Source organism: Asterias amurensis, chromosome 15 (genome assembly GCF_032118995.1).
Source record: "Asterias amurensis chromosome 15, ASM3211899v1".
NCBI classification, from domain to species: Eukaryota; Metazoa; Echinodermata; class Asteroidea; order Forcipulatida; family Asteriidae; genus Asterias; species Asterias amurensis.
In genome coordinates, this window is record NC_092662.1 from 7,542,743 (window position 1) to 7,552,620 (window position 9,878).

The 9,878-nt window shown below is 39.5% G+C and overlaps 1 long non-coding RNA gene across 1 annotated transcript; it reads right to left on the reverse strand.

Moving 5' to 3' along the window:
- Positions 1 to 5,005: 5,005 nt before the first annotated feature.
- On the reverse strand, positions 5,006 to 9,496 carry LOC139948450 (uncharacterized). Its single transcript, XR_011787448.1, has 4 exons — positions 9,450 to 9,496; positions 8,819 to 8,872; positions 8,639 to 8,701; positions 5,006 to 7,564 (listed from the first exon to the last, which is right to left on the reverse strand). It is a non-coding gene; the product is annotated as an uncharacterized lncRNA (long non-coding RNA).
- Positions 9,497 to 9,878: the final 382 nt, after the last annotated feature.

Consider the following 9,878-nt stretch of genomic DNA (forward strand, 5'->3'; position numbering starts at 1 on the left):
GAACAACTTTCCTGTGTGGAGTCATGCAAAATTCGCAAAACCTTGGGAATTACAACTTTTTGGTGCAAAAGTGACGTCATAATTTGACAAAAAATCGTCGATTACCGCCAAAGTAAAACATTGATGGGGTTCAAATTTGCACAGGCACACTCGGGTGGGGTATCCGCAATACGTAATCACGCTAATTTGGCTTGTTGGGAGCTCGAAAATGAAAAAGTTTATTCCCCGGGCAGGGAAAAGGGAAGAGCGGCCATCTTGTTTTTCTAATGTTCAACTCTGGAAATCGCGTTTTGACGGTGCAAATCGACCAAGTTGAGCCTCCTGATCAACTTTCCTGTGTGGAGTCATGCAAAATTCGCAAAACCTAGGGAATTACAACTTTTTGGTGCAAAAGTGACGTCATAATTTGACAAAAAATCGTCGATTAACGCCAAAGTAAAACATTGATGGGGTTCAAATTTGCACAGGCACACTCGGGTGGGGTATCCGCAAGAAGTAATCACGCTAATTCGGCTTTTCGGGAGCTCGAAAATCAAAAAGTTTATTCCCCGGGCAGGGAAAAGGGAAGAGCGGCCATCTTGTTTTTCTAATAGTCAACTCTGGAAATCGCGTTTTGACGAAGCAAATCGACCAAGTTGAGCATCCTGAACAACTTTCCTGTGTGGAGTCATGCAAAATTCGCAAAACCTTGGGAGTTACAACTTTTTGGTGCAAAAGTGACGTCATAATTTGTCCAAAAATCGTCGATTACCGCCAAAGTAAAACAATGACGGGGTTCAGATTTGCACAGGCACACTCGGGTGGGGTATCCGCAAGAAGTAATCACGCTAATTCGGCTTTTCGGGGTGACTCGAAAATTAAAAAGTTTATTCCCCGGGCAGGGAAAAGGGAAGAGCGGCCATCTTGTTTTCTAATAGTCAACTCTGGAAATCGCGTTTTGACGGTGCAAATCGACCAAGTTGAGCATCCCGAACAACTTTCCTGTGTGGAGTCATGCAAAATTCGCAAAACCTTGGGAATTACAACTTTTTGGTGCAAAAGTGACGTCATAATTTGACAAAAAATCGTCGATTACCGCCAAAGTAAAACATTGATGGGGTTCAAATTTGCACAGGCACACTCGGGTGGGGTATCCGCAATACGTAATCACGCTAATTTGGCTTGTTGGGAGCTCGAAAATGAAAAAGTTTATTCCCCGGGCAGGGAAAAGGGAAGAGCGGCCATCTTGTTTTTCTAATGTTCAACTCTGGAAATCGCGTTTTGACGGTGCAAATCGACCAAGTTGAGCCTCCTGATCAACTTTCCTGTGTGGAGTCATGCAAAATTCGCAAAACCTAGGGAATTACAACTTTTTGGTGCAAAAGTGACGTCATTATTTGACCAAAAATCGTCGATTACCGCCAAAGTAAAACATTGACTGGGTTCAAATTTGCACAGGCACACTCGGGTGGGGGTATCCGCAAGAAGTAATCACGCTAATTCGGCTTTTCGGGGTGGCTCGAAAATTAAAAAGTTTATTCCCCGGGCAGGGAAAAGGGAAGAGCGGCCATCTTGTTTTCTAATAGTCAACTCTGGAAATCGCGTTTTGACGGTGCAAATCGACCAAGTTGAGCATCCTGAACAACTTTCCTGTGTGGAGTCATGCAAAATTCGCAAAACCTTGGGAATTACAATTTTTTGGTGCAAAAGTGACGTCATAGTTTGACCAAAAATCGTCGATTACCGCCAAAGTGAAACATTAAATGGGTTCAAATTTGCACCGGCACACTCGGGTGGGGTATCCGCAAGAAGTAATCACGCTAATTCGGCTTTTCGGGAGCTCGAAAATTAAAAAGTTTATTCCTCGAGCAGGGAAAAGGGAAGAGCGGCCATCTTGTTTTTTTAATAGTCAACTCTGGAAATCGCGTTTTGACGGTGCAAATCGACCAAGTTGAGCATCCCGAACAACTTTCCTGTGTGGAGTCATGCAAAATTCGCAAAACCTTGGGAATTACAACTTTTTGGTGCAAAAGTGACGTCATAATTTGACAAAAAATCGTCGATTACCGCCAAAGTAAAACATTGATGGGGTTCAAATTTGCACAGGCACACTCGGGTGGGGTATCCGCAATACGTAATCACGCTAATTTGGCTTGTTGGGAGCTCGAAAATGAAAAAGTTTATTCCCCGGGCAGGGAAAAGGGAAGAGCGGCCATCTTGTTTTTCTAATGTTCAACTCTGGAAATCGCGTTTTGACGGTGCAAATCGACCAAGTTGAGCCTCCTGATCAACTTTCCTGTGTGGAGTCATGCAAAATTCGCAAAACCTAGGGAATTACAACTTTTTGGTGCAAAAGTGACGTCATTATTTGACCAAAAATCGTCGATTACCGCCAAAGTAAAACATTGACTGGGTTCAAATTTGCACAGGCACACTCGGGTGGGGGTATCCGCAAGAAGTAATCACGCTAATTCGGCTTTTCGGGGTGGCTCGAAAATTAAAAAGTTTATTCCCCGGGCAGGGAAAAGGGAAGAGCGGCCATCTTGTTTTCTAATAGTCAACTCTGGAAATCGCGTTTTGACGGTGCAAATCGACCAAGTTGAGCATCCTGAACAACTTTCCTGTGTGGAGTCATGCAAAATTCGCAAAACCTTGGGAATTACAATTTTTTGGTGCAAAAGTGACGTCATAGTTTGACCAAAAATCGTCGATTACCGCCAAAGTGAAACATTAAATGGGTTCAAATTTGCACCGGCACACTCGGGTGGGGTATCCGCAAGAAGTAATCACGCTAATTCGGCTTTTCGGGAGCTCGAAAATTAAAAAGTTTATTCCTCGAGCAGGGAAAAGGGAAGAGCGGCCATCTTGTTTTTTTAATAGTCAACTCTGGAAATCGCGTTTTGACGGTGCAAATCGACCAAGTTGAGCATCCTGAACAACTTTCCTGTGTGGAGTCATGCAAAATTCGCAAAACCTTGGGAATTACAACTTTTTGGTGCAAAAGTGACGTCATAGTTTGACCAAAAATCGTCGATTACCGCCAAAGTGAAACATTAAATGGGTTCAAATTTTCACAGGCACACTCGGGTGGGGTATCCGCAAGAAGTAATCACGCTAATTCGGCTTTTCGGGAGCTCGAAAATTAAAAAGTTTATTCCCCGTGCAGGGAAAAGGGAAGAGCGGCCATCTTGTTTTTTTAATAGTCAACTCTGGAAATCGCGTTTTGACGGTGCAAATCGACCAAGTTGAGCATCCTGAACAACTTTCCTGTGTGGAGTCATGCAAAATTCGCAAAACCTTGGGAATTACAACTTTTTGGTGCAAAAGTGACGTCATAATTTGTCCAAAAATCGTCGATTACCGCCAAAGTAAAACAATGACGGGGTTCAGATTTGCACAGGCACACTTTGGTGGGGTATCCGCAAGAAGTAATCGCGCTAATTCGGCTTTTCGGGGTGGCTCGAAAATTAAAAAGTTTATTCCCCGGGCAGGGAAAAGGGAAGAGCGGCCATCTTGTTTTCTAATAGTCAACTCTGGAAATCGCGTTTTGACGGTGCAAATCGACCAAGTTGAGCATCCTGAACAACTTTCCTGTGTGGAGTCATGCAAAATTCGCAAAACCTTGGGAGTTACAATTTTTTGGTGCAAAAGTGACGTCATAGTTTGACAAAAAATCGTCGATTACCGCCAAAGTAAAACATTGATGGGGTTCAAATTTGCACAGGCACACTCGGGTGGGGTATCCGCAAAAAGTAATCACGCTACTTCGGCTTTTCGGGGTGGCTCGAAAATTAAAAAGTTTATTCCCCGGGCAGGGAAAAGGGAAGAGCGGCCATCTTGTTTTTCTAATAGTCAACTCTGGAAATCGCGTTTTGACGGTGCAAATCGACCAAGTTGAGCATCCTGAACAACTTTCCTGTGTGGAGTCATGCAAAATTCGCAGAACCTTGGGAATTACAACTTTTTGGTGCAAAAGTGACGTCATAATTTGACAAAAAATCGTCGATTAACGCCAAAGTAAAACATTGATGGGGTTCAAATTTGCACCGGCACACTCGGTTGGGGTATCCGCAAGAAGTAATCACGCTAATTCGGCTTTTCGGGGTGGCTCGAAAATTAAAAAATTTATTCCCCGGGCAGGGAAAAGGGAAGAGCGGCCATCTTGTTTTCTAATAGTCAACTCTGGAAATCGCGTTTTGACGGTGCAAATCGACCAAGTTGAGCATCCTGAACAACTTTCCTGTGTGGAGTCATGCAAAATTCGTAAAACCTTGGGAATTACAACTTTTTGGTGCAAAAGTGACGTCATAATTTGACCAAAAATCGTCGATTAACGCCAAAGTAAAACATTGATGGGGTTCAGATTTGCACCGGCACACTCGGATGGGGTATCCGCAAGAAGTAATCACGCTAATTCGGCTTTTCGGGGTGGCTCGAAAATTAAAAAGTTTATTCCCCGGGCAGGGAAAAGGGAAGAGCGGCCATCTTGTTTTCTAATAGTCAACTCTGGAAATCGCGTTTTGACGGTGCAAATCGACCAAGTTGAGCATCCTGAACAACTTTCCTGTGTGGAGTCATGCAAAATTCGCAAAACCTTGGGAATTACAACTTTTTGGTGCAAAAGTGACGTCATAATTTGACAAAAAATCGTCGATTAACGCCAAAGTACACTGAAAACATCACTTAGTCAATTGTCTAAAAAAAACTAGTCATTTACATGGTTTAATTTGACTAATCTTTAATAGGTCACTCAATCAAAAGATTAGTCAATACACACTGAAATGACAAATTATAGTTTGTCTTTGAAAATGGTTTAAAATGACTAATTGATCTGGAGATTGGTAATACACGAAATTAAATTAGTCATCCAAGAAAATTAATTAGTCATGCAGCACAACTATTTAGTCTTTCAATTAGTCTGACAATACCAATAATTAGTCTTTTACACACTTCTGTTATAATTAGTCACTGTAAATTTATTGCAAATCCAACACAACTCCAACTGAAGCAACTTTGTTCACCATCAGTTCCTTTGAGAACAATCTGCTGAATAACTACTGAATCTCAAAAATTGTTTAACATTATTAAACAAACTTCAATAGATTTTTTTTCCCAACTTGCAAAGTTAAAAAGTTGTTTTAACAACCCATAAGTCCCACCTACAGTACACACCGTGATGACAGGACTTTAATAAAGCGGTATTTAAGGTCAAATTCAGTGATGTACCAATTTTTCAATCGACAGTGAAACAATTATGAAAGTAAACAAGTTATTACAAGTCTCTAATTTTACGTGAAAACCTGTAATTTTGTATGCCCTTTCAGTGCAAAATTTTGAACACAACTTCATTCGCTGCCAACAATAACTTTAAGAGGTATATTCCATAGAGGAATTTCATTGTTAAAAATTTTAATTTAACACAGTTTAGACACAATATTATGGAAATTTAGTATACAGAACTGGAATTATACTGGAATTACATGCACATTGCACAGGTTTTGGGGGTGCTAACAGATTTTGCACTGAAAGCGTATCAAATAAAGTTAAAACTTACACAGTTTAATAATGTAAGATTGGCCATGATGATTTTGTCTTTCTTTCACAAGTGGACTTTGACTACTGAAAAATAATTGTACTGTTTTATATATGGTTAAAGATTTGCACAAAACTTACATGGTATAAAGATGGTCATGGTAGAAAACTTCCCTTGAAATAGTTTTGCTTGAAATGGCATAGTTTTTAGGAAATGCGTAAAACAATAGTATTTATAGTAGGGTCATATCTTTGGATTCCGTGACCATTTTTTTGCTACCTTTTTTTCTTGATGGATTTGACTTCAGGAACCATCTAAAAGAAAAATAAGCCCCTATGAACCTCTGAAATGTGACAGGAACTTTTTTTATATTGCGCAATATTCAAAATGGCCGCCGACGCGACCATGAAAAACATAACTTGTAATAGCTCTGGCACCATATGAGCTAGACAGACAAAATATATGTCCTTTTCAACTATATCTGGCATGCCAAATACACTGGAATGGTAATTGTAAGGTTTGGGGACCATCTTGACCTCTAAATCCAAGATGGCCGACATCTCCAACTTGAAAAATATACTAGCTATATGGAACCAGATAGCGAAAAAGAGGTGTATATTCCCACTATTTCTGCCACTACAAAATCCACTGGAATGGTAATTGTAGAGTTAGGGATCATCGTGGTCACAAAATCCAAGATGGCCGCCTCCGCCATCTTGAAAACTAGAAATGTGACAGCTCTGGCACCAGATAAACTAACAGAGAACAATCAGTGTTTCATTTTTAACATATGAAAAATCAATTATGGTTTTTGTTTTGTTTATAGGGATAATATTTAATAAGATTATCTAAAAATATCATTGGCCATCCTGAGTGATGAAAACCTATTTATGCCTCTATTATATTATTTGATAGTTAAAGTCTATGTCTGTCTAGGTCATCTGGTGCCAGAGCTAATATGGAAGTTATGTTTCAAGATGGCGAAGGAGGCCATCTTGGATTTAGAGGTCAAGATGGTCCCCAAACTTTACAATTTCCATTCCAGTGTATTAAGCATGTCAGAAATAGTGGAAAATTACATCTCTTTTGTCCGTCTAGGTCATATGGTGCCAGAGCTATAGACCCCTTTACGGATAGGAAAAAACAATGCATTCTGGGATAGGAAGCGATGTTTTGGGATGTTCGTCACGCATATAACGTGCATAGCTTACTCGTAAACTCTCCCAAAATGCATCATAATCACCACTTCCGGCCTATCTGTAAAGGGGTCTATTACATTGTATGTTTTTTCAAGATGGCGACGGCGGCCATCTTGGATTTAGAGGTCAAGATGGTCCCAAAACTTTACAATTACCATTCCAGTGTATTTGGCATGCCAGAAATAGTGGAAAAGGACATCTCATTTGTCCGTCTAGGTCATCTGGGGCCAGAGCTATTACAATTTATGTTTTTCAAGATGGCGTCGGCGGCCATTTTGAATATTGCGCAATAAAAAAAGTTCCTATCACATTTCAGAGGTTCATAGGAGCTTATTTTCTTTTTAAATGGTTCCTGAAGTCAAATCCATCGAGAAAAAAAGGTAGCAAATAAATGGTCACGGAATCCAAATATATGACCCTGCAGGATAAATTCTGATGTTTGAAAAAAAGTTTAAAACACATAAGTCTTATTGAGCTTAAACTTTCACATGTTTGTTATTTTATGTGCATGTTGGGTCATATCAAGTTTGTTTTTACATTTTCTTTGAAAGTGACCTTTTGAAAGTGACCTTTTCTAAGTTAAACGTGCCAGTAGGCTTAAAACTGACTTATGAATACCAGTCTGGTCGTCAATCTTAAGAACACCATATTGATAAAAAGCAATTGTCTTCACTAGTTCTGGGATGTACTGCAGGTGAAATACAAAAAACGAGGAAATGTAGCACGCGACTGCTGTTGTTACATCATCAACAACAGAAACTACCTCGCCTTCTGCAACTCCTTTAAACTCTGTAGACACATGTGCCGATTGTTCATCCATTTTGATGTACACAGGATGTGTGGTGTCTTCATCCTTTAATAAATAAAAGTAAAAAGTAAAGTTACTCAATATTGCTGTAAGCAACCAGATGTCTTATTCATACTTCAAGTACTAAATGGACAAAACTTAATTTATGCTACAATACAGCACATCAGTGCTTTGGGAAGCAATTTTGCAACTTTTTTTCTACAATTTGAGACCACTGCATGACATCACATAACACTATTAGTTATTATACAAGCATGAGAGGAATACAGAAAAACACGACAGTGCTTCTGCGTCCCATGTCAACATGGGATGCAGATTTTTTTTGGGGTGCTATTCCACTAGTTCGTGGGTGATCACCCCCCCCCCTTTTAAAGGAATAAACCATAAATAGGCAAGTTTTCCACAAAATTGTGCAAATTTGGATCAGAATTAAATGCTCTAATCAAAAGTCCTTAAAATAAGTAAAAAAATAACTATGATCTTTGACACAATACCTTGACCTTTGACCAAGATTTAAAAAAAAAATCATTCCAGAAATTTCATGAAAAAAACTCTGCTTGATAGAGCAGATTACCACGTACAAAAACCATTAAAATTTATTTGGGGTCATAAAATGAAGGTTCTGTGGTGGTTTTGCCAGAAAGGAGGTGGGGTGCATGCAAGTAGTATTCAGTTGACATACATTACCGCTTACACTAGAATTTAAAAAAAACACTCGATCCGTATTTTGTGTACAAAACATATAGACACGCGTCTAGGAATCAGACGTCTGGTTCCCAGACGCGTGTCCATATGTTTTTGTACGCAAAGCACGGATCAAAGACAGATTTTTGATTCCAAAATTCATTGAACAACGATTGAACCATCATTAAAGCGTGAGAGATATAAACCTATGAGGTTACGAGAGACGATAGCCAGACGAAACCGAAATAGTTCTAGGAGTAGTAGCTACTCTAGTACACTAGTAGTTGCTAAATCTCCCTTGTGCAACTTACATAGTATTAATGATTGGGTACGAAACGTCCTGCTTCGGGTATTCATGCAGAAATTTAATTTTGCCATCAATAAATATAAAATGTGAAAAACTGTTGACTGTGTCTGTGTAGGCAGTGAACTTACTTTGTCGAGTCCATGGTGAAAGTTGTATGGGATGTATGTAGGCCTGTGTACATGCACGTCAACCTGAAATACAAAACAAAGGTTTCTTAGTTAAAATCCTTAAAAAGTGTTTGGGTACTTTTTGTTCGACCCAAAACGCAATGTCCACAGATTTAAATTTAAAATAAAAATTAAACTTACACAGTTTTAAGATAATGGTGGTAGAAAGCTTCCCTTAAAATACTTGCTGTGGTGCTGTAGTTTTTGAGAAATGAGGAAAACAATGTCACAAAAATAACTTCGCCTCAGGATACAAACATTTTAGCATGTACAACGTTATGTACCAGTACATAGCAATACTGGTATTTACTACTTAATACGCGACTCTCCTGAAAACATCGCTTTGCCCTTTGTGATTTTCACCTTTTTTCCAAAAACTTGGCGACTATAAATCATGCTAATAAAATTGTTCTTTGGTTTAGTTTGTTTGTGACTTACAGCTAATTTCTGAATTGCTCATAACTTGCCGTCACTGCACTGGTGACTGGCTCAACAGAAACCGGTTGCTCGTGTATGGTGGTGTATTTACTTAGAAGTAGTGTAGCAATAGCAGTTTTATACTACATACAGCAGTACAACATACATGTACTCCGCAGTTTAAGTTCATGAAACTTTTTTGAGTTGAGATTGAAATTTGAAAAGGGGAACTAAAAATGTTGCTTATGTAAGTTAACGTTTGTTCATTCTCAGCCAGGCAAGTCCTCTATGCGTTACTTATTAACATGTTATTATATTTCTGAATAATTACAACAGAATACAATAAATTAATTACCTTATTTAGTTCACATTACACCACCCACCAACAGCACACGTTGACACGGACTAATAACCTGACGTTCTTGTGCTGCTCTCTGCAGACGAGAGGGAAAGTTACGAATCGCGCGGGCGATATTTGCGCGACAGTGAAAATGACACGCTATTTTTCGATAATGGTTTTTGAACAGTGTAATAAACTGCGCTGAATTGCAATGCTGCGCGACCATCGCGCACTAAACAATATCGGCGCGAAACCGGCCTGACCGGGGGTGCGATTTGTGTTCTGGCTGTTCTGTTAGTTGTACTCACCGTGCTGATTACTGACAGCACTGTTTACAGACTACCTCCAAGGTTACAAGCGGCGCCCATGTTTTCCAAAAGTTGAAACAGGAGTTTATTCTTGTATTAAATTTATTAATTAAGAAATGCCCTTTGATGAAGAATA